The sequence below is a fragment of the Phyllobates terribilis genome, unplaced genomic scaffold (genome assembly GCF_046119375.1).
Source record: "Phyllobates terribilis strain yellow unplaced genomic scaffold, ASM4611937v1 Scaffold_2__4_contigs__length_985480577, whole genome shotgun sequence".
NCBI classification, from domain to species: Eukaryota; Metazoa; Chordata; class Amphibia; order Anura; family Dendrobatidae; genus Phyllobates; species Phyllobates terribilis.
Genome location: NW_027362762.1, coordinates 901,435,068 through 901,462,429, shown reverse-complemented (window position 1 = coordinate 901,462,429; position 27,362 = coordinate 901,435,068).

The following is a 27,362-nucleotide window of genomic DNA, read 5'->3' as shown; positions in this document are numbered from 1 at the left end:
GTGGAAGGTGGAGATGTGTGAATGTTTATGGGGGCCTCTTGTGGAGGATTCCATCAATGCACTCTTCCAGGATCTGTGATACCAAGCGCAGCTGGGCGTCACATTCCCCCCTAGCAAAGCTCAGCACTCTGAAGTACATTTTAAAACAACAATGAGAAAGCATGAACAATGTTCCCTTTATGGGAGGCACCAAGCTTAAACGTTACATAACAATATAAACAAATACAAAGTGTCCTCAGAGTTCAAGTCTCTTGTGGTGAGGTTCCCTGACAGGATGTCCATCTCACAGGGTAGAGTACTTGGTGGTTTTTGAGGGACCTGTCCTAAACCCTCAACGTAGGTCCTGGGGTGGCTGCAGGGCATGAAGATCCCGAGTTGGACCTCCAATAGAGCCACTCCAGACAGGTTTTCCTTCTGAGGTCACCTAGAAGGGCACTCCAAGGAGCGCAATTATGCAGTTTTTGGGCTGCACATAGTCCTCAGCCACGAGTTCTTAGGTAAGCATTAAAGGAAGTCATTAGGTAAAACACAAAGTATTATACATATGCATGAAAATACACAATTAATACTGTACATTACAATTTTAATACCCCAGGGGTAACTATCTACATTTTCAGAAATTTGAATATTTACTGAGTGTACCTAACAGGGGTTTTGCCTCTCGTGCTACGTGTTGATCTGCGTAGTGCGGTGGTTTGTGTGGTAACAGAGTCTGTATTGTCAGTTACCCTACCAGTTCTTCGTGTGACTGAGTTGTAAAACTGCCTTAACCTCTCTCTTGGACTGGCAAGTTCACCATTGGCTAGGCCCTCTTGCTCTGCTCCTACCGGGATCCTTCGTACGGGGATACTTCTTGAGCTGGCTCTTCTGCAGCACTTACAGGTTCAACTTGCTGTGGTGGGTTTTCTGGCTGTTCGTAGAATTGGAATGTTGGAATGATTACTGCACCTCCTATTTGAGGCCAATCTGCCGGGAAATCTCCTAGGTCAGTGTGTATCAACTTTAGGTGGTCCCTGGACACTGTTGCAGTCGTCCTTCCTCCATCTCGACTGATTATGCAGGTCTTCTTGTTATCAAATCTTGACTGTAACACAGTGTAGGGTTCCCTCTCCCACTGGTCATCAAGTTTGTGATTTCTTCTTTTCCTTTTCAATACTGTATCACCAGGTGTGAAGGGTTCTGCGGGCGCGTTTTTGTTGTAGTGCGCCTCCTGCTTTTCTCTCACCCGAGTGAGACTGTCCTCGACACAGGCTTATACCCTCCTGTACTGCTCTTGTCTGGTCGTGTCCCAGTCCTCAGTGGTCATATCAGCTTCAGGCTCAACAACACCAAGTTCCAGATCCATGGACAGCTTTCCTGGCCTTGCCCGCATGAGGTATGCCGGAGTGGAATTGGTGGAACTTACTGGTATATGATTGTACAGATCCACTAGGTCAGGTAGTAGGTCTGGCCACTGAATTCTCTCTTCAAGTGGTATGGTCTTTAGCAGGTCGATGATGATGTTGTTCATCTTTTCGCAGAGACCGTTAGTTTGTGGGTGGTATGGTGTAGTTCTTATCTTTTTACAACCATACAAATTGCAGAACTCCTTGAACAACTCAGCCTCAAATGCCGGGCCTTGGTCCATCAGCACCTGCTCAGGATAACCATGGGGTCTGCAGAAATATGCTTGGAACGTCTTTGCTGCTATCTCTGCCGTCAGATCTTTGACAGGGGCGACCACCAGGAAACGTGAGTAGTGATCCACCATGGTCAGAGCATAGGAGTACCCTGACCTGCTGGGGGACAGCTTGACATGGTCCAGGGCCACGATCTCCAGGGGTCGAGTCATCTTGATGGGTTGCAGGGGTGCCTTCTGCCTGCTGTAGTCCTTTATTCTAAGGCCACAGGGTCCACAGTCCCGGCACCACCTCTCAATGGAGCTGCGCATTCCTACCCAGTAGAATCGACACTTCAGCAGGGTCTCTAGCTTTTTACAGCCAAAGTGCCCTGCCTGATCGTGGTAAGCTTCTAATACCATCTGGATGTCTATCTTCGGGACCACTATCTGCCATACCATCTCATGGGTATTTGGATTGACGTACCTCCGGCACAGCTTCTCACGGTAGATAAACAGCCGGCTTCTCTCGTTCCACAGCTGTTTTGCTTGGAGAGACGCTTCCTTCTCCAGGGAGGCACCCTCTTGGGTTATCAGCTCCTTGATGCGGCTGACAACCGGGGCACTGTCCTGGGTCTCTTTCCAGCTCTGGTGAGGCAGGGGGTTTAACGTCTTTTCACGCTGCCTCCTGGAGGCTCGTTGCTCGTTGATCATCCCATTCCGGTGAAAGGCAGGTAGCTCTATCTCTTCCAGGTCATCCACTTCTTCTTCTGTGTCTGACTGGTGAGGCATCCTGGACAGGGCATCGACATTGGCGTTCTTGCGGCCCGCCCGGTATTTAATTGTAAATTGGTAATTTGACAGCTGAGCCATCTATCGTTGTTCCAGTGCTCCTAGCTTAGCTGTTTCAAGATGGGTCAAGGGGTTGTTATCAGTGAAGGCAGTGAACTTACTGGAGGCTAGGTAGTGCTTAAACCTTTCAGTGATGGCCCAGACCAAGGCCAGGAACTCCAACTTAAAGCTACTATAGTTCTCTGGGTTCCTCTCAGTCGGGCGGAGCTTCCTGCTTGCGTATGCGATCACTTTCTCTTGGCCACCCTGCTTCTGACTTAAGACAGCTCCCAGGCCTTCGTTGCTGGCATCTGTATACAGCAGGAACGGTTGGCTGTAGGTAGGGAAGGCTAGGATCTCATCGCCTGTCAGGATCTCCTTCATCTCCTGAAATGACTCGGCTTGCTCCTTACCCCAGTGGAATGGGGGATTTCTGCCTTTGGGGGCTGCCCTACCAGGAGGTATTGCAGAGGAGCTGCTTTCTTAGTGTAGTCCTTTACGAACCTCCGGTAGTATCCTACTAGTCCCAAGAACTCCTTGAGGTTCTTCGGCTCCGGCCACTTCTGGATGGCTGTCACCTTCTCCGGGTCTGGTGCTACCCCTTCCGGACTGACAATGTTCCCCAGGTACTGTACCTTTCTCTTGAGCAGGTCGCACTTTGAGGGCTTCAACTTCATCCCAGGTGTTTCAAGTGGTCCTCGTATGTTCTGGAGTACACTATTACATCGTCCAGGTAAAAAACACAGTCTCGAAGTTGCAGTGTCCCAGGCAGCACTCCATCAACCTCTGCAACGTTCCGGGGGCATTGCAGAGTCCAAACGGCATACTGTTGAACTCGCAGAGTCCAATCTGGGTGGTGAAGGCCGTTTTCTCCCGATCCTCCTCAGCCACAGCTACTTGCCAGTACCCACTAGTGAGGTCAAGGGTGGAAAAGTAATTTGCAGACTTTAAGGCAGCTAGGGACTCCTCTATGCGTGGTAAAGGGTATGCATCCTTATGCGTAATGCGATTTACTTGACGGTAATCTACACACATTCTCATGCTCCCGTCCTTTTTCCTAACTAGCACTAGGGGAGCTGCCCAGGGACTTCAACTATCCCTTATTACCCCCGCCTTTCTCATGTCTTGCAACATCTCCTTTGCCTTCTGGTTGTGAGCTGGTGGTATAGGCCTGTAACGTTCTTTGATTGGGGGATGGTCGCCTATGGGGATATGGTGTTGAACCCCCTTAACCCTCCCGAAGTCAAGTGGATGTTTACTGAACACCTGCGAGTATTCTTGCACCACCCGGTGTACACCCTGTTTTTGATGGGCAGGAGTGGTGTCTGTCCCAACATGGAGCTGTTGACACCAATCCTCCACCTGGGTTGCAGGGTCATTATCCTCCACTTCATCTGGTGAGGTTAAGGACTCCGCCCTGTGAATGCAGTTATCTACAGCATGTAATTTGGCAACAGTGGCATAACGGGGCAATATGACCTCATCTTCCCCACAATTTAGAAGACGGACGGGCACCCTCCCATTGCGTACATCTACCACCCCCCTGGCGGTTAAGAGCATGGGTCTATGCTCGGAGCAAAGGGGTTCTACTACCACCTGGTAGCTCTGTCCTCTAAGACCTATAGCAGCTCTACACCAGATGAGCATTTCACTCATTGGGGGGATGACAATGGGTATTGGGTCCGTCACCCGTCTGTTAACCTTACTTGCTGTTGATACATCAGGACTCGGATCTCCTTCTGCAGTGCCCTCCTCTGTCTTGGTCTGGCAGTGTCGGCTATCTGTTGGAGCAAGAACACAACTTCTCCCAAACAGTTACCAACAATGTTAGTGCCTAGTACCATATACGGATTGGTGTCATCAGGATTGGTCTCTACTACAATTAGCCCCTGGTCCTTCAGCTCCACTCTCCCCACCTTTACAGTCACATTCTTAACCCCGATTGGGTTAAGGGGGAGTCTGTTTGAGGCGTAAACAGAAAGGTTTGGACCTGGCGGACGTAGGTCATCCATGACCAGAACCTCTTTTAGAGGACGTCATTCATGATGGTTACCTGAGATCCTGTGTCCAGCAGAGCGTGCGTCGGGATCCCGTCCAACACAATGGACAGGAATGGTCTTCCTCCGACGAACCTGCTGTACCAGTCTGATGGGCCTGGTGAGTTTACTCCTGGGTGTCGGCCTTCGGACCCAGGGTTTTCTCGTTTAAAGGACAATTCTGGGCGGTGTGTCCGGTCTTACGGCAGCGGTAGCAGGTAGGGTCCTTCGGTGGACGGCGCTGGTCACTGATCCTCGAAGAGGGTGGTGTTGGCCTCCTCCTCCTTCGCATCCAGGGCTATCGGCTAACAGAATTTTCCCTCCTTCCTCGGGCTCCGTCCGCAGCTACAGGGCACTCAGCACAGTGGTCAGGGTTTTGCTCAACTGACGCACTTCAGAGCGCAGACTGTCCAGTTCTCTAGGGGACATTGCTGGAACCTTAGCTTCAGCAGCCACTGAGGAAAAGGTGGGTGTAGCAGGCACTGGGGTAGCCCCACCCTGGTAACATTGGATGGCATTTGTTTCCAGGGGCTGCAGTCCTTTTATAGCCATGTCCTTAAGATTATCAAAAGTGGCATCTGGATGATCCAGGGACCACCAACGCACAGTCCTGCTCTCCTCTGGAGACCTCAGTCCCCGGACAAACTGGTCCTTCAGCATTTTATTCTCATTTTCTATGCTGGTTGGACTAACCTGTTTCAGAGCCCGCAGGGCCCCCTGTAGACGCCAGGCGTAGTCCCGAACATTGTCCTCCGGTTGTTGGGAACAGTTGTAGAACCTCATCCGGAGGTCCGCCTCAGTAAGATCCTCAAAGACAGTCTGTAGCTTTTGAAATATTGCGGACACTGACTCCTGGTCTGCAGTCGACCATGTTTCCACTTCCCGTTCCGCAGCACCAGTCAGTTGTCCCAATACAACAGCAGCTCTTTGCTTGCCTGTCATAGAGTACATGTCTAAGATACCGCATATCTTCCGCTTGAATACAGACAGGGTATCTGGTTTGCCGTTGTCACTTTGCTCCTGGAATGTACGGTAAAGTTATAGGAATGACAGGGGTTACAGGCGCTGCTGGTGGAGCGGCCGCCTCGGCCTGCCCGGCTTCGGGTGCGGGTTGAACATCAGGGACGTTGGCCAGTATCCCGGCATTGTGCTGTTCCTCAGAAATTCTGGCACCCCCCTAGCTAACCGTGGCCTACCTTCTAGTTTTTCTTCCGGTAGGCCACAGCTCCGCATGTGACGGTCGTCTTCAGGACCTACGTCAGAGCATTCAGCGACGCTCCTTACAGGACCTGGCGCTTCCTGGTTTAAAGTCGAGGAATGGGGCGTGTCCGGGGCTTCGCGCGCTTTTGCAGGTACGACCCGTAGTTTCCCACGGTTACGCCCTTCTTCTCGCTCGGCGGCCCAACAATGGCTGCAATCTTCACCACAGTCAAATATACAGTTCACTTCAATAAAGAAGCACAGTACCCCAGTCAGTCACTGGATATGCAGTAACAGTATAGGAGACCCACTTGTTAATAATGGGAACAACAAAGCATAGCCGGCTGATGGCTCTCTAACAATAGCTACGGCCGACTGCTGGCCTTTTAAGAATAGTAAGGGCCGTCTGATGTCCCTGTACAAATAGGCTTTATGACTTTCAGAGTCCCTCCATCATAAATAAAAAAGGATGTGTCTGATGATGTGTCACACACCACATTGCCAGATAAGGTTGTGAAATGTTAAAATGACATTTCCCGGTGAATGCATTTGTCTTAAAAAATAAAGTAAAAAAAACAAAACAATAGGATCTTTCTTCAGTATAAAAAACAGCGTCATCAATTTAACCTCAATGTAATCACATTGTTCAGCTCATGCACCTCCTCCTCCATCTCCAAAATGATCACATCAGTCACAAGCTGACAGCACTGCAGCACTGCCTTGGCCAAGCGGCAACAGGCTGTGCTGAAGATAACATGCTTAATGCTTAATTGACAAACCGCCCAGCGCTGCAGAGTTGTTGAAAGCTGTAACACAGCAGCTTGATCTGTGGCTCTCACCGCTGAACATACAGCCAGGCATAGTCGTGTGTGACAATGGGCGGAACCTGGTGACGGAGAAATGACAGCCGGGGTAGATACGGTTTCCCTCTATGCCAGTCCTTTCACCGAGCTAAAGAATATGGCTGTGGTGAAATACAACTTCCACTGAGAAGCTATTTCAGATTGAAAAAGCTTGTGCCCACCAGAGGAATTGATTCTGAGGGCTAACCTTTCTCACCCGCTAAAGAGCCACATAGCAGCTGCAAAGTTAGCGCTATCATGAACTCTCCTGAGGTAGAAGCCAAGGGACCATCCAAACCTGCTGAGAAGCAGTCCTGGCTAAGAAAAGTGTGTGGGAAGGTTCCCGGACACTCTATGGCTGCTTTTTTACTGAGGATGAAACACATGCAAACACGGGGAGAACATACAAAGTCCTTGCAGATGTTGTCACTTGCTGGGATTTGAACCCAGGATCACCAGTGCTGCAAGGCTTCAGTGCTAACCACTGATCCAATGTGCTGCCGTTCACCCTCTAATATCTAACAGGCTGGAGAAACTTGCACCTACTGCCACTCTATCTTCAGCTCCTTTGTGAGAAAATGTATTTGGGCAGCCACTCAGTCTACCAAATAAAATTCCTGAGAAGGAAATTGGGGATGGCTTCGCTACTGGTACTGGGAGCAGTGCTAATACCATGACATCGTACCATAGTTTGCTGGAAATTTTCCAGGTTGGTAGGAGGCAAGCAAATTCCCACAGAAAAGTACCAGCAGTAATGTTCAGGCCACATTTCAACTGCAAGCAGCTTTAGAGGACTTCCAGGGAGAAATGACACGCAGGGTAGATAAGGTTTCCCTCTATGCCAGTCCTTTCACCGAGCTAAATACAACTCTCAGCCAAAAAAGTTGTGGACTGGCTCCGTACCGTCCCTGGCCACATTCACCTGTCCACATGTTTGTGGTTAGGCGGTCCTTCCCAGTAAGTGCACTGGGGAGGGCATGGATAATGTTGTGGGACCAGTGCTTGTGGAAGGCGGAGGCAATACCGGGAAATAGAGTAGCGGCTGGGGACCGAGTATGGACACCCGGCCGCCGCCAGCATGAAGTTGTGAAAAGCTTCCGCCTCCACGAGTTTAAAAGGCCACATTTCAAGTGCAAAGAGCTGCTCAGAAATCTGGCAGTTTAGTGTTGCGGCCTGTGGGTGGGTGGCTGGCTGCATACTTGCACTTGCATTCCAAGTAACAGAAAACTAAGCAGATGGTGGCCTCTATCATCATCATGGCCTCATCTCGGCACTATGAACTCTCCTGAAGGAGAAGCCAGGGCCCGCCGGAGGAGTCTGCGGTTCTCTGGTGAGCCCATTTGACCCTGCCGAAAAGAAGCTCTGGCTGAGAAAAGTGTGGGGGAAGGTTCCCGGACACTCTATGGCTGCTTTTTTAATGTGGATCGGCCATGCTTATGACGCGCCCCCTGGGCCGTAGGGTACTCGGCAGCCGGGCCTATGGATGCCGGTATGGGGGATATCACGGTGGCTGGCCCAGTCCGTGACCCGGGGCGGTCAATGAAATGGGGATTATTTATAGGGAATTTGGAAAGTTCGTGATGCCACCTGTGGAATGCGGCTAAAGGGGGCTGCTGCTGTGGAGCAGTCCTCTGAGGCAGATGGTAGGGCAGCTTGTGATGGAACGGCTCCCCACAGGTGGAGCGGGCCTCTGGGCAGCGTGGGATGTAATGGTTGGTGGTGCAGGGGAGAGACGGCAGGACGGTCCCGGAGGAAAGACTGACACTCACATGGGGGTAAGCTTCAGGTCCTTTACTGGTGATGATGCAGGCAAGATCCAGGGTACTCCGGATGAAGGGCGCACTTTTGGACTCTCCCCAGTGAGCGGGTATAGGGCCTCCTGATCCGTGACTTTACTCGCTAAGCTTCTGACTTGCCTGGAGCTAGGCCTAGCTTATTTACTGTCTCTCCCTTGCACCTGCTGACCTGGTGGTAGGGCCTTCTCCTGGAGATCACTCTCCCTGGTCGCTGAGGCCTCCGTGACTCCTAGCCCTGGTAGTGTAGTCAGCATTTGGTAAACCTGGGACCTGTAGTCCTCCAGGGGTTCCGGTGGTCCCTACTGGGTATTAAGGGACCCCGTAGGCGCGGACCCGGTGTCCGGTATATATCTCGGGGTGAGCCTGGTATGCTCCTCTGCCCCCTCGCTACTTCTTCCTTCTCCTCTCGCCTTCGGCCACACTCAGGGCCCTCATTAGGCCTTCACTTGTTCTGTAGGCCTTGGCTCGCCTAAGCACAGCAGCCAGAGTGCTGCCTCTTCGCTGCTCTCTGAGCGTCAGCACGCTCTCAGACTCTCTCTGTCTGCCTGAACACTAAACACCGAACTCTCAAACTGAGCTGCCTGGCTCCACCCTCCATATATATATCCCTAACGGGCTCCCTCTGGTGGTCTGAGGTGGTAGGGTGGAGGTGTGTGAATGTGTGAGGGGTTCTTGTGGAGAAGTCCATCCATGCACCCTTCTGGGTTCTTTGGCACCAGTGCACAGCAGGGCGCCACATCCCCCCTAGTAAAACTTAGTACTCCTGGACAGAAGCATATTTTTGCAAAACAGGTTTCAACAACAATTATAATAACAACAAGTATAATAACAATAGAGTTACAGTAAGTCCCATAACCTGGTGTCCACTTCACCGATGAAGGAACATGAGGGACCCGCCTGAAAACCCTCAACGTAGGCCCAGGCGTGGCTACAGGGCATACGTGATCCAGGTGCTGGACCACGTATTCGGCCACGCCAAACGGGTTTTTGTTCAGTGGTCACTTAAAAGGCACTCCAGGGAGTGCAACTATGTACATGAACAGTTTTTGGACTGCTCACAGTCCTCAGCCTACGAGTCCTTGTACCTTACGGGTAACTAAATAAACACATATATTTCAGTTTATACAATAAACATTATGCAATACCCTACTGGGTAACTATTTACACTGCAGGTGTTTTTAACTTACTCCTTATACCTGACAGGGGTCTGGCCTTTTGTGCTATGCGATGACCTATGTAGTACTGGGATGCGTGTAGTGTGGATGCTTGCGCTAGTTTCAGCTCTATCGGCTCTATGTGTTGGTGGACTGCAAGACTGGCAAGAACACTGGTTACTGGGCCTACTGGTTGTGCTTCTACCGATGATCCTTCTTCCGGGGATTCTTCCTGAGCAGGCTCTTCCGGGGCACTTACAGGTCTTACTTGCAGTGGAGAGTCTTCTGGCTGTTGGTAGAAGTATATCACAGGTATTATTACCGCTCCATCCAGTTGAGGCCAATCTGCCGGGAAATCTCCTAAGACAGTATGGAGTATTTCTTCTTTAGGCTCCTCCGGCACGGTGAGAGGCACTTCCTCCTGGGGCTTCAGCGGACTTGGGCACAACTTCAGATGGTCTTTTGATACCGTTGCAGTTGTTCTTCCTCTGTCTTTGCTAATTAGACAGGTTTTCCTATTGTCGAATCTGGAATTCAACACAGTGTAAGGTTCTCTTTCCCACTGGTCGTCAAGCTTGTGGCTTCTTCTCTTTTGTTTCAGCACAACTTCTCCAGGTGTCAAGGGTTCGGCTGGTGCACTCTTGTTGTACTGTGCTTCCTGCTTATCTCTCACCCTACTTAGACTGTCTTCGACACAGGCTTGTACTCTCTTGTACTGCTCCTGTCGGGTCGTATCCCAGTCTTCAGTGGACATATCTGCTTCTGGCTCTACCACTCCAAGCTCCAGGCCCATGGGCAACTTTCTAGGTCTTGCTCTCATGAGGTATGCTGGAGTACAATTGGTGGAACTCACAGGTATGTGATTGTACAAATCTACCAGGTCAGGTAGTTTGTCTGGCCACTGGTTTCTTTCTTCTAGAGGTAAGGTCTTCAACAGGTCGATCACTATGTTATTCATCTTTTCACATAACCCATTGGTTTGGGGGTGGAACAGTGTAGTCGGGATCTTCTTACACCCGTACAGATGGCAAAACTCTTTGAACAGCTCGGCTTCAAAGGCAGGGCCTTGATCCATCAGCACCTTATCCGGGTATCCATGGGGCCTGCAGAAGAATGCTTGAAACGTCCTTGCTGCAGTTTCTGCCGTCAGATCCTTGACGGGGGCTACCACCAGGAACCGGATGTAGTGATCCACCATGGTCAGGGCATACGAGTAGCCTGACCTGCTGGGTGACAGCTTGACGTGATCCAGAGCGACGATCTCTAGGGGCTGGGTTGTCTTGATGGACTGCAGTGGTGCTTTCTGGCTGCTGTAGTCTTTTCTTCTGAGGCTACAGGGTCCACAATCCCAGCACCATCTCTCTATGGAACTCCGCATTCCAACCCAATAAAACCGATTCTTCAGGAGGGTTTCCAGCTTCTCCCAGCCAAAGTGCCCTGCTTGATCATGGTAGGCCTCCAATACCATCTGGATGTCTATCCTGGCTGGGCACTACAATCGGCCATACCATCTCATGGATCCTGGGGTTGACATACCTTCGGCACAGCTTCTCTCTATAGATGAACAGACAGCTTCTCTCATTCTACAGTTGCTTGGCTTGGGGAGGAGCGTCCTTCTCGAGGGAGGAACCTTCCTGGGTTATCAGTTCTTTGATACGGCTGACAACCGGGTCGCTGTCCTGGGTCTCCTTCCAACTGTGATGAGGTAACGGGTTTAATGTCTTACCACGATACCTCCTGGAGGTGCGCTGCTTGTGGACCATCCCATTTCTGTGGAAGGCAGGTAGCTCAATCTCCTCCAGGTCATTCACTTCTTCTTCAGTGTCCGACTGGTGAGGCATCCTGGATAGGGCATCAGCGTTGGCGTTCTTGTGGCCTGCCCGGTATTTGATGGTGAACTGATAGTTTTACAGTCGGGCCATCCAACACTGCTCCATGGCTCCCAACTTGGCTGTCTATAGATGCGTCAAGGGGTTGTTGTCAGTATAGGCCGTGAACTTAGTGGAGGCCAAATAGTGCTTGAATCGTTCAGTGATGGCCGAGACCAAGGCCAGGAACTCCAACTTGAAGAAGCTATAGTTTTCCGGATTCCTCTCGGTCGGACGAAGCTTCCTGCTAGCATAGGCAATCACCTTCTCCTTGCCATTCTGCTTCTGACTCAACACAGCTCCTAGTCCCTTGTTGCTGGCATCAGTGTACAGCAGGAAAGGTTGGCTGTAGTCAGGGTAGGCCAGGATTTCTTCGCCGGTCAGGATCTCTTTCATCACTGCAAAGGACTCAGCCTGCTCTTTTCCCCACTGGAAAAGCGGTTCTTGCCTCTGTTGGACTGTCCTACCAGGAGATCTTGCAAAGGTGCCGCCTTCTTGGTGTAGTCCCTTACAAATCTCCGTTAATACCTGACCAGTCCCAGGAACTGACGTACCTCCTTGAGATTCTTTGGTTCCGGCCATTTCTAGATGGCAGTGACCTTCTCCGGGTCTGGTGCTACTCCTTCTGGACTGACGATGTGCGCCAGGTACTGAACCTTCTGTTTGAACAGGTGGCACTTGGAAGGCTTCAATTTCATCCCATACCAGGACAATGACTCAAATACTTCCGCCAGGTGCTTCAAATGGTCCTCATACGTCTTGGAGTACACTATCACGTCATCCAGGTATAGCAGCACAGTCTCAAAGTTACGGTGTCCCAAACAGCACTCCATCAATCTCTGGAACGTTCCAGGGGTGTTGCAGAGTCCGATCGGCATACTGTTGAACTCGCAGAGTCCCATCGGGGTAGTGAAGGCCGTCTTCTCCCGTTCCTCCTCAGCAACTGCTACTTGCCAGTACCCACTAGTGAGGTCAAGGGTAGAGAAGTAATTTGCAGACTTTAATGCAGCCAGGGATCCCTCTATAAGGGGCAAAGGGTATGCATCTTTGTGTGTTATATGATTTACCTGTCTGTAATCTACACACATCCTCATGCTTCCATCCTTTTTCCTGACCAGGACCAGGGGAGCTGCCCAGGGGCTACAGCTATCTCTTATTACCCCTGCCTTCTTCATGTCATGCAACATTTCCTTCGCTTTCTGGTAGTGTGCTGGTGGTATGGGCCTGTAACGTTCTTTGATGAGTGGATGGTCACCTGTGGGTATATGGTGTTGTACCCCTTTAATCCTCCCAAAATCAAGTGAGTGTTTGCTGAATACTTGTTCGTATTCCTGGACCACCCTGTGTACACCTCGCTTTTGATGGACAGGAGTGGCATCAGTCCCAACATGGAGCTGTTGACACCAATCCTCCAGCTGAGCTTCGGTGTCATTGTTCTCCACTGTATCTGGTGGGGTCAAGGATTCCACTGTGTGTATGGCATCATCGTTCACGGTATACAACCTGGCAACTGTGACGGATCTTGGTAGCTTAACTTCATCCTCCCCACAATTTAGGAGACGTACGGGTACCCTCCCATTGCGTACATCAACCACCCCTCTGGCAGTTAAGAGTGTGGGTCTGTGCTCTGAGTTAATGGGCTCCACTACCGCCTGGTAATTCTGTCCTTTGAGACCTATTGCTGCCCTACACCAAATCAGCATTTCACTCATCGGGGGAATCACAATGGGTATCAGGTGTGTCACCCATACATTACCAATCTCACCACTTGTTAGCTTTACCTGTTGCTGGTACAGGAGGGCTTGTATCTCTCTCTGGAGCACCTTCCTCTGCCCTGGTTTGCGGTGTCAGCAATCTGTTGGAGCAAAAAACAACACTTCTCCCAAACAGTTACCGACAATATTTGTACCAAGTATCATATACAAGTCTGTATCACCAGGGTTAGTCTCCACTACAATCAGTCCTTGGTCCTTTAGTTCCGCTCTCCCCACCTTCACTGTCACGTCCTTAACCCCTACTAGGCTAAGAGGAAGGCCGTTAGAGGCATACACAGAGAGGTTCAGGGCTGGCGGCAGGAGTTCATCTACGGACCAGTACCTTTTGTAGAGGACATCAGGTATGATGGTTACCTGCGAACCAGTGTCCAGCAGGGCAGGTGTCGCAATGCCATCCAGCACAATGGACAGGAAAGGTCATCCTCCCACGAACCGACAGTACCAGTTTGATGGGCCTGGTTGGTCTACTCCTGGGTGTTGGCCCTCGGCCCCAGGGTTTGCTCGTTTAAAGGATAGTTCCATGCTGTGTGGCCTGCCTTCTGGCAGCGGTAGCAGATGAATTCTCCTGGAGGGTGACGTTGGTCGTTGGTCCACCCACGGGGTGGCGTTGTCCTCCTCCGGGGTGGCGTTGTCCTCCTACGGGGTGGCATTGTCCTCCTTCTCCTCATCCAGGGAACATCCTCAGGGCTGTCGGCGAGTAGGATCCTTCCTTCCGGCTCAGGCTCCGTCTGTAGCTTCAGGGTGCTCAGGACGGTGGCCAGGGTTTTACTTAACTGGCGCACTTCAGAGCGTAGGCTGTCCAGCTCGCTTGGAGGCACTGTTTGCATCTTTGTTTCAGCCGTCAATGAAGGAGCAGTGGGTGCTGCGGGCACTGGGGTGGCCCCACCCTAGTAATGCTGGATAGCAGTATATGTTGTTTCCAGGGGCTGCAGACCCTTTATAGCCATGTCCTTAAGGGTGTCAAAGGTGGCATCTGGATGATCTAAGGCCCACCACCATACAGTTCTGCTCTCCTCCTGGGACCTCAACCCCCGGATGAACTGTTCCGTCAGCATTTTTTTTCATTTTGTATGCTGGCTGGACTAACCTGTCTCAGGGCCCGCAGGGCTTCCTGTAAGCACCAGGCATAGTCCCGGATACTGTCCTCAGGTTTCTGGACACAGTGGTAGAACCTCATCCGGAGACCCGTCTCAGTGCGGTTTTCAAAAACAGTCTCTTAAAGATGATGGATACTGATTCCTGGTCTGCGGCTGGCCAGGTTTCAACTTCCCGCTCTGCAGCACCAGTCAACTGTCCCAGCACAACAGCAGCTCTCTGCTTACCAGTCATAGAATACATGTCCAGTACACCGCATATTTTTCTCTTAAATCCAGACAGGGTGTCTGGTTTGCCATTATACTGGGGAAGCCATTTCGCTCCAGGGATATACGGCAGGGCCATGGGTATCAACGGGGTCATGACCCCTGCTGGTGGAGCGGCCGCTCTGGCCTGTGCAGCGCCGGGGGCAGGTTGGGCATCAGGAGCGTTAACTGATGCTCCGGTGGATTGCTGGTTGTCGGCCATGGTTGCGCCCCCCTAGCGAACTGGAGCCAACCTTCTTGAACAGGTAGGCCGCAGCTCCGCGAGCGACAGTCTTCTTCTAGGACCTTGCGTCGCTCGCGTCTGACGTCAGAGCGTCCTCTGAACTCCTTTCAGGACCTGACGCTTCCTGGTTCGACGTCAGGGACGGGGCGTGTCCTGGGCTTTGCGCGCTTCCAGCGGTTACGCCTCTCCGATTCCCGCAGTTACGCCCCTCTTCTTCCTGCGCGGTGACAGGAAGATGGCGGACGATGGCGGGAAATCTCGGGAATGGTGGGAAATCTTCACCACAGTGAGTATTACAGTCTTTGTAAAGCGCACAGTACCCGGTGGCAACGGGAGCGGAATCCTGTTCGTGACGCCAAGGTTGACGCGCCCCCTGGGCCATGGGGTACTCGGCAGCCGGGCCTATGGATGCCGGTATAGAGGATATCACAGTGGCTGGCCCGGTCCATGACCCGGGGCGGTCAATGAAAAGGGGGATTATTTATAGGGAATTTGGAAAGTTTGTGACGCCACCTGTGGAATGCGGCTAAAGGGGGCTGCCGCTGCGGAGCAGTCCTCTGAGGCAGATGGTAGGGTAGCTTGTGATGGAATGGCTCCCCACAGGTGGAGCGGGCCTCAGGGCAGCGTGGGATGTAATGGATGGTAGTGCAGGGGACAGACGGCAGAACGGTCCTGGAGGAAAGACGGACACTCACACGGGGGTAAGCTTCAGTACCTTTACTGGTGATGATGCAGGCACGGTCCAGGGTACTCCGGATGAAGGGCGCACTTTTGGACTCTCCCCAGTGAGTGGCTATAGGGCCTCCTGATCCGTGGCTTTACTCGCTAAGCTTCTGACCTGCCTGGAGCTAGGCCTAGCTTGTTTACTGTCTCTCTCTTGCACCTGCTGACCTGGTGGTAGGGCCTTCTCCTGGAAATCACTCTACCTGGTCGTTGGGGCCTCCGTGACTCCTAGCCCTGGTACTGTAGTCAACGTTTGGTAAACCTGGGACCTGTAGTCCTCCAGGGGTTCTGCTGGTCCCTACTGGGTATTAAGGGACCCCGTAGGCGTGGACCCGGTGTCCGGTATATATCTCGGGGTGAGCCTGGTATGTTCCTCTGCTCCCTCGCTACTTCTTCCTTCTCCTCTCACCTTCGGCCACACTCAGGGCCCTCACTAGGCTTTCACTCGTGCTGTAGGCCTTGGCTCACCTAAGCACAGCAGCCAGCGTGCTGCCTCTTCGCTGCTCTCTGAGCGTCAGCACGCTGCCAGACTCTCTCTGTCTGCCTGAACACTACACACCGAACACTCCAACTGAGCTGCCTGGCTCCACACTCCATATATATATCCCTAACGGCTCCCTCTGGGGGTCTGAGGTGGTAGGGTGGAGGTGTGTGAATGTGTGAGGGCTTCTTGTGGAGAAGTCCATCCATGCATCCTTCTGGGTTCTGTGGCACCAGTGCACAGCAGGGCGCCACACTTATGCATGTTATTTCTCAAAATACATTACAGATCAGATCATTGTCCAACTCTGAATTCAAGAAATTAAATGCGCAAAGAAAGATGTGCGTGTGTGTCAAAGCACCACCGACAAGTGCGAGTTGATGTTGGACGGGCTGTCATTGCTTCTGCAACAAGTTCAATTACAAGACTTCCTAGGAGAAATGACATGCAGGGTAGATACAGTTTCCCTCTATACCAGTCCTTTCACCGAGCTAAATACAACTCTTAGCAAAAAAAGTTGTGGACTGGCTCCGTACCGTCCCTGGCCACATTCACCTGTCCACGTGTTTGTGGTTAGGCGGTCCTTCCCAGTAAGTGCACTGGGGAGGACACGGGTATTGTTGTGGGACCCGTGTTTGTGGAAGGCGGAGGCGATACCAGGAAATATAGTGGCGGCTGAGGACCGAGTATAGACACTCGGCTGCCGCCAGCATGAGGTTGTGGAAAGCTTCCACCTCCACGAGCCTAAAAGGCCACATTTCAAGTGCGAGCAGCTGTCAAAAATTTGGCAGTATAGTATTGCAGCCTGTGGGTGGGTGGGTGGCTGCTTGCATACTTGCGCTTGCATTCCAAGGAATGGGGTAGGGACAACTGAACGCTGCAGTGGGACAAAGACGTGGACGGTGATTGTTGCAAGTCTGCAACGACATGTGCATGGCGGGAGGCGGGAGGCATCTTCGCATGCGCCAAGGATCACTTATGATGGGCACACTTTTAGGCAGTGACCTGGGAGTCAGAGATGCTTCCAGAGGTCTTCCCCATGCTGTTCCCATGTCTTTTCAGCACTGTATGCATGTGTCTGATGATGTGTCACACACCACATGGCCAGATAAGGTTGTAAAATGTTAAAATGACATTTCCTGGTGAATGCATTTGTCTTGGTTGAAAGCAATTCAAAAGTTCAAAAACGCATCAAAAACGCTACGTGTGAACATAGCCCAAGTTGTGGAGGAGCATTTTTGTTTTTGGTTATTTATTTTGCCTTGGACCCCTTGGAAAGGATGTTCCTTAACATATTTCCCAGGAAAATCCATTTTGGTTTCGTTTTTGTATGTTTTATTGTGAGTCCGTAAAAGTGGTGTAATACTCTGACCACGTTGCTGACAGCAGTGATCTGGGAGTCAGAAATGCTTCCAAGGTTCTTACCCATGCTGTCATTTGAGCACTGTTCCCATCGATTTGGGCAATTTTTAGGCCCTCTGCAGACCGCCGGGGGGAGCCACCTGAAAAATGCTCGATTTTCTGTGGCGCCTCTGAGGGTTCAGTCGCCACAGAGATACTGCGCCTCACCCTGAGGTGTGGTGTCTCCCTTCTCTCAGGTAGGATGGGAGTGCTACATGGAACCCCAACCACCTACATCCAACACAACACTGCTCCAGGCCAGCAGGACGGGCAAGACGCAATGTAGTTTTCTGCTGAGCCCTGGCCCTGGCTGGAGTAGGGGGGAACCCAAAGGTAGGGGGAACCAATAGTGGGTGTGGGTGGAGGACATATACATATACATACACGGAGCACATATACAGTAAGTATATAATAGGAAGCCATATTATGTCTACGGTGAGTTCAGTACAGTGAAGGGGAGTTCTAGTGAAGGCTGTTCAAAGGAACGGTCTGGGAGCAGAGGCTCAGTTAGAGCTCTGCTCCACAAGTTAGGGCCCAGGATAGAGGCCCCAGAGGGGAGCAGGGAGCAGGCTCCATTCTACGTAAAGGATCCCAGGGGGTACGGCGCATGCAGGAGGGCACTCGTACGCCCCGCTCCTGCCAGGTGTCAGGAAAGATCGGTTGCTACACTCAAAACCCCAGGGGGTCAGGCTGGTCCCGGATCCGACGTACAGGAAGGACTTCAGCATACCCGAGCGGGAATGAGAGTGGGCAGCGTAGGACAACGGTGAGAAGGACCGAGTGTGAAAAAGGTCAAGATAGGTACATATGAAAGTGGGGTTCCGCCAGGCATACCTAAATTTGCTTGAGAAAGGATTGAACCCCTGCCCGGTGAATGCAGCGCGACGAGGGAGGCCTTCACCTGTAAAGTGCACTTGTGAATAGCCTAAGAACTGTAAGTAAAACCTTGGACGACTGCATTGAACAGCCTCTTTCTGTTTCTTCACCGGCATCACTGATCCTCACCGCACTAGAACGCCCAGCGCAGCTCCCACCATTCTTATATCTATTGACACTGCCCTGGGGCCCGCTCTACCTGTGGGGAGCTGTACCATCTTTAGCTGCCTTGTCACCTGCCTCAGAGGACTGCTGCAGCGCTGGTGATCTTCACCAGACACCACAGGTGGCGTCACGAATTTCTCTGAACTTTTAGTAGTAATTGCTACCCCTTTTGTGCACTGTCCGCCCTGGGCCAGCCACCGTGATATATATATGTGGCGCCCCTGGGGGTTTGATCGCCACAGGGATGCTGCAGATCTTTAATGGGGTGTGGTATCTCTCCTTCGAGGTAAGGATGGTGAAATTGTCAGGACCACACCTCTGCATCCAACACTACACTTCTCCCACCAGAAGGGGGCTAATAGGCACCAGTGTGCTGCCCCAACCGGGATAATGGGAGATTGGGGAACCAAAAGATAGGGGGAACCATGTAGTGGGTGAGGGTGGTGGACGCTCACTGTGATGCCCAGCTGCGCTTGGTATCACAGATCCTGGAAGAGTGCATTGATGGATTCCTCCACAAGAGGCCCCCATAAACATTCACACATCTCCACCTTCCACCTCAGACCAGCAGAGGGAGCCCGTTAGGGATATACTGTAAATAGGGAAGGTGGAGCCAGGCAGTGCAGTCTGTTGAGAGAGTTCCTGCAGTAGAGAGGTCAGTCTGCAGTGGAGCACAGTCCAGACTCAGTTGTAGCTCCGTTAGAGCTTTAGGTGTGCCGGCGCCATAAGATCGGTAAAGCGCGGCAAGCTGCCGTTAGTGTGTATAGCCTAGTGAGGGCCCAAGTAGGCCGAAGGCGAGTGGAGAGTTAGTACATAGGGGGCAGAGAAGCTTAACCAGCTCACCCCAAAGAATTTACAGGACACCGGGTCCGAGCTTACCGGGATCTCTATGACCCAGTAAGGCATAACCGGAATCCCTGGAGAACTACAAGTCCCAGGATCGCTAAAGTGCTGATACGTAACAGAGCCAGGAGACACATAGGCCCCACAATTTGAGGAGTGTGTACTCCAAGAAAAGGCCCTACCACAAGGTCAGCCAGTGCAGGACAGAGACAAAGTTAGGCCTAGCTCCAGGCAGGTCAGAAACTTACTACGCAGAGGCAAGAAACAGGAGGCCCTACACCCGCTCATTGGGGAGGATCCTGATGTGCACCCTTCACCCTACAGTGCTCCGGGACGTGCCTGAATTTCCATCAGTAAAAGGTACTGAAGTGATTATCGTGTCTGTCCCTGTTCTTGCTCTGACCTGGCTGGGTCTCGCCTGTCCTGCATTCCCCTCTTCGTCCGCTGCCCTGAGGCCTAGCTCCACCTGTGGGGAGCTATACCATCGAGCTGCCTTATCACCGACCTCAGTGGACTGCGCAGCACTGGTGATTCTCACCAGAAACCACAGGTGGCGTCACGAACTCTTATAAAATTAACAAATATCCACCCTTTCAAAGAGTGACCCCAGGGTACGGGCCCAGGAGCTGACCACCGTGACATCCCCAAGGCCAGGCAAAGGCCCGGGTACCGAGTCATCCCCATCCCTGGGCTGGTCACACAGCACAGCACCAGAATTCCTCCACTACAACTCCCTCCATCCGCCTCTCTGCCCTGAGGCCCTGCTCCGCCTGTGTGGAGTAGCACCTTCTCCTGCTGCCACTGCATCCCACCTCAGAGGACTGCCGCAGCACTGGTGGCGATCACCAGACACCACGGGTGGCGTAGTCGATAATAACCACTCAACCCTGATAGCCCATTACTTTTATGTGACGGCCCTGGGCACGGAATGGGTCCAGGCCACGACTGCTTCCCCAACATCTGACCCGGCTCCGAGTACCCCATCTCCCAGGGAGGGCTGTGAGGGTCACATATATACTGTCCCCAAACAGTAAGGCCCCCAGGGGCGTGACATTTCCCATAGACTTACATTGGGCTCGTTGCTCGGGTCGAGCACCCGAGTATTCCAATTTGCTCGACCCGAGCAACGAGTACCCGAGCATTTTAGTGCTCGCTCATCACTAATATCCAGTTAGCATTTTATTCTGCTTTCTCGGACCCACATGCCCATATAGATGGCTTAATTGGTGATAAATGCAAAGTGCTTGTTGAAAGCAAGCAACTTTGAAATGCAACGCATATTAAAAATCCTCTCCATCCTCAAGAACAGAAGCATTTCTAATATTTTATTTCCTGCTGCCTAGGTAATCAGCCACTGCTGCAATCTCAGAGAGGCTGGTTTCCTAGGTCAGAATCACGCACCACTCGAAGGCTCCATGCTTAAAAGCTTGCAAGTGCTACTCAAGTCCCCCTGTGCTTCTTCCATACCATTCTGCAGAAGCAAATCTTCCTCTGCTAGCAAGGAAGAAAGCTCAGTTCAGGCCAGCAGCGCAGCCGTACCACTGGTCTGAACTGTCAATCTTCAGCTGTGCACCTCCCCCATCAAGCAAGGAGCCGGAAGGCTGGGCAGTGGTATGAACCAGCATAAAGATGAGATCACTCCTTTAAATGGGTTGTCCAGGACTTATGTATTCATATCCTATCTTTAGGATGGTCAGCAAGATCAGAACTATGGGGGTCCTGTCCAACTCATGACACTCCCACTGATCAGCTGGTCATAGCTCCTGAAGAGACCAATGTACACTATGTAGTGGCCGTTCTAATGCTGAACAACTCCCCTATTCACTTAAATAGGAGCTAAGATGCAGTACCTGATAATTAATATCAATGAAATTGCAAATCTGGTGTAGATAAAGGGCGGCATTTGGGAGAAATTGCATTTTGACTTATTTTTTTTATTGAAAATATTTTTATTTATATTTTTAATAAAAGTCTTTAAATTCTGAAAATATCTGGCCCCCATATTTGCAGTGCTTAGATGCAGCGAATGTGTATATATCTCATGCTAAAACTATTATTTCTCACATCCAATTTTTGCTAAATAATTAAAGTGAAAATCTGAAGACCCAGACGAGAATCAACAGGAATTCTCCAACCTGTGGACATAAATCTGCACTATTAATTTGGAGAACTTGGTAAACTGTAAATTTCTCCTGACATAATTATGGCGCTATTTCACATTTCATTGATTTTACTATGGGTTTTTTGGGGGATGCATGGAGGATGTTTATTAAGAAGCCAATATTGAAGTTATCTCGCTAAAAACATATTTGCTGGTTTGTAGAATGCAGTCTTTGTAAGATTAGGCAATTAAAGGAGTCTTAACGATGGCGGTGTGTAATTATCGGAAGCCGGGACGCAATCCTCTTTGGTTGCTATAACAATATTTCTATATACCTTGTTCCACAATGTGCGGCGAGTCCTATCATTACCATACACGGCATACAGTACACAATAGCATACTCGGAATTCATCTTATCACTGTCCCTCACTACAGCTGCCTCAATGGCAGAACTGTTCAGATACCAGCTCCTTCCCCCAGCCTCAGCTGTGCCTTTCTCATTTCCTGCTATTTCTTTTATTTACATCTTTTATCCTTATCTTTCATTTATTTTTATCTCCACTCCTCGTTTTCCTTGTCCGCTCTCCTAGAGTCCATTTTACAAGTTCCCAAACACCCAATTCACAGCTAAAGACAATGGCTTGTTGGACTTTGTGACCTTTGTGCTGATAGAGTTTTAAGTTGAGAAATCTAATTCTTAAAGGGTAATAAGAAAAATAAATGAACATTGGATCGCACTCGGACCAATGTTATTCTGATTTTTATTCCTCGGACTGAGTCCGTCTGAGGAAATAAAATAGCAGCATGCTCGATTTGCATCAGATATTCGGATAGCACTCAACGATGAAAGTCGCTGAGTCCATGGAAAAAATCGGACCACACTCAGATGGCATCCAAGTTCACGAACTGACAGACTGGAGAAGATGGAGCCTTTTTTTTTCTATCTTCTCTTCATCCGAGAAAAACGGATCACACGGTGATCAACCTCAGATCAGAAAAAAAGATGGGACAATTTTTTTATCAGGTGTTGCTCTAGTTGCTTTTTATTCCCAATACATTTTTTTTTTCACTTAAGCCAGTAGATTGTCTGAACTTTTTTTTTATTCATTGACTTTTATCGATTGATCAGTAAAAAGTCTATCCTTTATGTGTCATCCGTTTTAGGGCTCATGCAGACAAGCATATAAGTCGTACCCGATTTTTGATCGGGTAGCACAAGGACAACGCACTGGCACATAATATTCAATAGGGCTGTTTAGACTAACAACTTTTTTCTTGGTCTGACTGTCAGTGAGAAAGAAAAATTGCAGTATGCACTATTTTCTTCAGAATCTCGGGTGAGATTCTCCCCTTCAATTCGATGGGTTTGTTAAAAAAAAAACAAAGGATCCAACATGGAAGATCCTGGTGGCATCCTATTTTTATGGATAGAAATTTCTATTATAAATGTAGGAAACTGTATTTGATCATGTACATTTTTTAATGTAGTTGTATGAATATGGATTGCACAATGATGAATGTCACAAGGATTTAACACGGATGTCATGCAGATGTAAAAACCGGCCACACGGATGGCACACGGATGAAAATCAGATGTAAATTGGAGAAAAATCGTCCAAGGTTTATACTCTCGTCTGCAGCCAGCCTCAAACAGATGGCGCATGGAATACAGACATTGTACTTCAGTTTTCCTTGCAAGTTTGAAACATTTTAATGGATCTAATAGATTAAAAGAAATTCAGTCGACCTGAAAAAAAATGAAAGAAAAAATATAATGGATGCAACTAGGGTGATGCCTGAGAAGAGGTCTGACTTCTTGGAGCAATGTGATGGGACTACAATGCTAAACATTACTCATGGCCCTCTTTAAACTTTCTTCTTGGTTCAAATTTCACATAATATGTGAAGCAAGATGACCAGAAAAAAAATAATTAGGGCTCGTTCACACGAGCGTATAACTCGGACGAGTGCAATCAGATAAAAAAAAGGGATTGCACTCGGATGAACCACTGAGGCATTGCGGTTCTGTGTTTTTATTTTCTCAGCTGTATTTGGTTGTGAGGAAAAAATTGAAGAATAGTGCGATTTCACTACCAAATCGGATGAGTGCAAGAAAAAAATTGGATGTCATAAAGACCATCAGAGTGGCATGTGATTCAGTAACATAGGAAACTGTAAATGGTCCTGTAAATGATTAATAACTGCTAAGTAAATAAAACTGAAAGCACACGACAAGTCTGAAAAAATTGTCCCACTTTTCTGGATGAAAATCGAACCAATTTTTATATGCTCGTGTGACCCCAGCCTTCTATTATTCCGTTGAGCTTGTATGAGTGAGATTGTGTAGAATTTGTAGTAAAAAGTGTATTCCTGTAAGAAAAAGATATAATTTATCCACAGGACAGGGTATAACTTCTATATCATTAGGGGTCTTAACAGTCGGACACCATGGGCACACCTTTGTCTCCAATTTGAATGAAGTGGTAATGTACATGCTCTACCACACTACATTCATTCTCTAAGGGTGCAAGCCAAGAGCAGTACTTGACAACAACATCAACAACACACAAGTTGCAAAAAGTTCAACAGCTTTGGATTTTTTTTCTTTTGCTTCTTACTAGAGATAAGAGAACTCTCAAATTCGGCACGAACATTGCACATTCAGATTCGTGTTCGTACCCCCAAGCGTTTTCACTCAAAATCTGCAAAAGTTTGGTAAATTATCACATTTCCACTAGTGTTTTTTTAGGACTTTGGCTATGATACTGGTGCTGTATAATCAGTGGGGGAATGTGTTTGATGAGGGGAGGGGATAGGGAGAGGTCAGAGGAGCTGCAGACTGTTATTCTTAAATTTTATATTATTTTTTTTCTCAACTGAATGTGTGGAGATTCTGGAAACCAATAACGGCACAGGAACCATCCACAACATCCAGACACAAGGGCTTGTGTTACTGGCTGCCAAAGTCACATCTCCCTATCCATATAAAGAGCGGACATGTTGTTTTAGTGCTATTTTGTCAGTGTAAAAGCACAGAGAAGCTGCTCCTGCTGCTGCTACTGGGTAGTGAGTTAGCTAGGCGGTTGATTGTCAGTCAGCTAGTTCAGATAGATAGGATCCTGTGTGGCTGAGGAATTGACCTTCCAGCAGATCAATCCTTTTTGCTAATAGTGTTGTCCAGAGACACCAGGCCACATTTCAACATATAACTCTGTTGTGCTGCTAATATTGTGCTCCATACAGGAGTCCACCTTTGAAACTCTAAATTCCTCCTGCTAATACTGTGGTCCTGAAACAAGGCCACATTTGTGCATAGAAATATTTGGTGCTGGTAATTTTTTTGGCCAGGCAGAAGTTCTCATTTGAAAACCTAAATTCTTTCTGCTGATAGCGTGGTCCTGAAACCAGGCCACAATTCAGCTTTTAATTCTATTGTGCTAATATTGTGCTCCATCCAGGGGTCCACATTTGAAAATCTAAATTCTTTCTGCTACAAACATCTCGCTGAAACAAAGCCACATTTGTGAATAGAAATATTTGATGTTGGAAATATTTTTGGGTAGGCAGGAGTTCACATTTGAAAATCAAAATTCTTTCAGATAATAGCTGTTATGGTCTGCTACAAGCACTAAGAAAAGACAGGAGATCTGTCCCTACAATAGAACTAAACTGGATCCCTACGATGTAACGGGGAACCTGATCCTGCGATCAGACCCGCTAAAGTCCTCGGCTAGTCTGTACGAAGACCTATAGATGCAAGGGGGATCCCTACATGAACTAGGGACTGGGATAAAGTTGGACACCTCCTAGCAGAAATTGTAGCAGTAAAAGACAAACACACACCATAGAACATAGAGGTCAGAAGACCTAGCAAAACTAACAGAGAAAGGTAACAGAGTACCAAGCTAGCTCAAGAGTAGAAAATACAATGAAGTCCAGCAAGGCCAGGAGGGCGGAGCCGGATTAAATAGGCAAAAATGGTCATGTGACCAGCAAACTAGAAAAAACCTAACAGGAGAGTTCTAACAGTACCCCCTCTTCTAAGAGGATCCTCCTTATCCCCTAGGACCGGGCTTATCAGGAAACCTCCTGTGAAACGCTCTGACAAGTCTGGAAGCAGAAACATCATCCGCCCTCACCCATGAGTTATCCTCGGGTCCGAAACCCTTCCAAGCGACGAGATACTGCAAACTCCCTCTATACCGTCTAGAATTTAGGATGCCGGAAATTTCATATTCCCGTCCTCCACCACCGGAGGAACAGTGGCAGAGGCATCACCAACCAACACATCAGCTTTTTTCAACAGAGAAACATGAAATACCGGATTTATCTTCCAGGAGGTAGGAACCTCCAACCTAACAGCAGATTGGTTAACTATCTGAAGCACCTTAAAGGGCCCTACAAACTTGGGACCCAATTTTTTCGAAGGAATCCTCAATCGCAGATTCTTAGAGGACAACCAAACCATGTCACCAATAGCAAACGAAACCTCTTGCCGTTTCCTATCAAAGTACCTCTTAGATTTTTTGTTAGCCTCCTGAAGATTATCACGCACATCCGTCCAAACTGTCTCCAAATCACCGGAAAAACTCTCCTCCTCCGGCACAGCCGATACCAATTTGGAGAATGACCCAAAAGACGGATGTCTCCCAGTACAACAAAAAAAAGGCGAACACCCAGCAGAAGAGGATGTATGGTTGTTAAGAGCAAATTCAGCAAGTGGCAGAAACTCAGACCACCCCTCTTGATTGTCTGCCACAAAGCAACGCAAGAACTGCTCAACATCCTGGTTCTTTCTGTCTGGCCATTAGACTCAGGATGATATCCGGATGAAAACGACAAATGAACTCCCAACCTGTCACAAAAGGCACGCCAAAAACGAGCCGCGAACTGAGGTCCCCTATCAGAAACAATGTCAGTAGGAACACCATGTAGTCTGACAATTTCCTTGACAAAGGCCTTAGCGAGTGTCTTAGCGCAAGGCAGTTTGATGAAGGGAACCAAGTGACACATCTTGCTAAAACGGTCCACGACCACCCAGATGACCGTGAAACCTTCAGAGGGGGGAAGGTCAGTAATAAAGTCCATAGCCAGATGTGTCCAAGGTGCACTAGGAACCTCCAGAGGGTAAAGCAACCCCGCAGCAGGAGCATGCGAAGACTTAGATCTAGCACACACAGTACATTGACGCACCCACTTAATGACTTCCTTCTGCCATCCAGGCCACCAAAAACTGCGACCCACAAGTCTCTTGGTCTCAGAAATTCCTGGATGACATGCCAACCGAGACTCATGACACTCAACAAACAAATCTCTCCTAAAGGTCCTAGTCACAAACAACCTCCCATGGGGAGTGTTAGATGGGGCATTCTCCTGAGCTTTAAGAATCTCATCCTCCAAAACGGAGTCCAAAGCAGCAATCACAACACCTTCTTGTAAAATGTTCTCCTCCTCCTCAGCACTGACCATGGGAGAAAAGCTGCGAGACAAAGCATCCGCTTTAACATTCTTGGTACCCGGGATGTAAGTAACGGAAAAATTAAACCGCGAGAAAAAAAGTGCCCACCTAGCCTGACGGGCATTCAAGCGCTTGGCAGCATCAAGATAGATCAGATTTTTATGATCAGTGAAAACCCGAATGGGAAATTCAGCACCTTCCAAGAGATGACCCCAGTGTTCAAATGCGAGTTTAATAGCCAGCAATTCCCGATTACCAATATCGTAATTAAGTTCAGTCTCAGAAAATTTTTTTGAAAAAAAGGCACAGGGATGTACTCCATCCTTGCTTTCCTGAGACAACACCGCACCAACCCCCACAGAAGAAGCATCAATCTCAACCAAAAACGGCTCAGTAACATCAGGCTGCATAAGGATGGGAGCAGAGGTGAACCTCTCCTTTAGAAACACAAAAGCTTCAATGGCCTCAGAAGTCCACTGAACCGCATTAGCACCTTTCCTAGTGAGATCGGTCAGCGGTTTGACAATAATAGAACATTTTTTTATGAATTTTCTGTAATAATTGGCGAAACCCAAAATCCTCTGTATCGATTTCAAACCAATAGGCTTAGGCCATTCCTGCACAGCTTGAA